Raw genomic sequence first — 2,205 nt, forward strand, 5'->3', positions numbered from 1 at the left:
ATTTACTGCCATTTTAATGTTCATAGTGTTGATTTTCTTTTTCTTAAATAAGTCCCTTTAACATTTCATACAATAATGGCTTGGTGATGATGTATTCCTTTAGTTTTACCTTGTCTGGGGAGTACTTTATCTGTCCTATTCTAAATGATAGCTGTGCTGCATACAGTAATATAGGTTGTAGTTCCTTGCTTTTCATCACTTTGAATAATTCTTGCCACTCCCTTCTAGCCTTCAGAGTTTCTTTTGAGAAATCAGCTGACAGTCTTATGGGAACGCCTTTGTAGGTAACTCTGCTCTTCTCTCGCTGCTTTTAAGATTATCTTTTTATCTTTAACCTTTAGCATTTTAATTATGATATGTGTTGGTGTGGTCCTCGTTGTGTCCATCTTGTTTGGGACTCTCTGTGCTTCCTGGACTTGTATGTCTATTTCCTTCACCAAATTTGGGAAGTTTTCTTTCATTATTTTTTTTCAAATAAGTTTTCAGTTTCTTGCTCTTTCTCTTCTCCTTCCATAATCCCTTTTTATAAAGTATATTTTATTCATCATATTGTTACAGTAGTCCCAATTTTTTCCCCTTTGCTCCCCTTCACCCAGTAACCCCCTTCCCTCCAGCAATCCCACCCTCCTTAGTTCATGTCCATGGGTTGTGTGTATAAGTTCTTTGGCTTCACCCTTTCCTATATTATTCTTAACGTCCCCCTGTCTATTTTGTACCAACTGATTATGCTTCATCCCGGCAGCATTTCCCCATTTCTCCCACTTCCCCCTCCCAGCTGATAACTCTCCAAACGATCCCCATACTTATGATTCTCTTCCTATTCTGGTTTGTTTAGTTGAATTTTGTTTTTATTTTTTAGATTCAGTTGTTGATAGTTCGGAGTTTGTTGTCATTTTAATGTTCATCATTTTGATCTTCTTTTTCTTAAGTAAGTCCCTTTGACATTTCATATAATAATGGCTTGGTGAAGATGAACTCCTTTAGCTTTATCTTGTCTGGGAAGCACGTCATCTGCCTTTCCATTCTAAATGACAGCTTTGCTGGATAGAGTAATCTTGGTGTGGGTCCTTGCTTTTCATCACATTGAATACTGCTTGCCAGTCCCTTCTTGCCTGCCAAGTTTCTTTTGAGAAATCAGCTAAGAGTCTTATAGGCACCCATTTGTAGGTAACCCTCTGCTTTTCTCTTGCTGCTTTTAAGATTCTCTTTTTATCTTTCAACTTTGGCGTTTTAATTATGATGTGTCTTGGTGTGGTCCTCTTTGGGTCTAGCTTCTTTGGGACTCTCTGTGCTTCCTGGACTTGTATGTCTATTTCCTTCACCATATATGGGGAGTTTTCCTTCATTATTTTCTCACATAAGTTTTCAATTTCTTGCTCTTCCTCTTCTCCTTCTGGCAACCCCTATGGTTTGGGTGTTGGCATGTTTAAAGTTGTCCCAGAGGTTCCTAAACCTCTCTTCATTTTTTTCAATTCTTGTTTCCTCATTCTGTACTGGTTGTCTGTTGTTTTCCTCTTTATGTTCCAAATCATTGATTTGAACTCCAGTTTCCTTCCCTTCACCATTGGTTTTGTGTGGATTTTCCTTTGTTTCACTTAGCATAGCCCTCACTTCTTCCCTTATGCATTTGCTGTACGTAAGCATGTCTGTCAAGCCCGTGAGCATCTTTATCACCAGTGTTTTGAACTCTGCATCTGTTAGGTTGGCTAAATCCTTGTTGCTTAGTTCTCCCACTGGAACCTTGATCTGTTCCTCCTTTTGGGCCATATTTACCTGTTTCCTCATCTTGACAGGCTCCTGTGTTTGTTTGCCTCTGTGTCTCAGGTACAGCTGTTGCTCTTGCTATGTTGTAAGGGGCGGGGCCTTAGATATGCATGAGTAGAAGGTGACCTGTTTCACCACATTGTGGCGCTTTATGTAGGGGAGAGGTCTCAGAGGGAGCAACGCCACTCGCTCAACACTTGCCCCTTTTCCAGGCACTTCTCCCACTTCCATATGGGACTGGCACATCTCTAGCTGTTGCCCTGGCCGTCATTTGCAGAGTGGGTGGGTCTGTGGATGTTCTAGGACCGTGGGGGCCCTTTAAGCAAGCGGACTCTTCTGAGACACTGGCAGTTTCTGCTTCTGCCCCAACCCCCACTGGTTTGCACAGTCAAAAGCAATGAGGCTTGATTTTCCCCAGTGCTGGGACCATGAGTTGTGTGG

This window comes from Furipterus horrens, unplaced genomic scaffold (assembly GCF_987537825.1).
Source record: "Furipterus horrens unplaced genomic scaffold, mFurHor1.1.pri manual_scaffold_17, whole genome shotgun sequence".
NCBI classification, from domain to species: Eukaryota; Metazoa; Chordata; class Mammalia; order Chiroptera; family Furipteridae; genus Furipterus; species Furipterus horrens.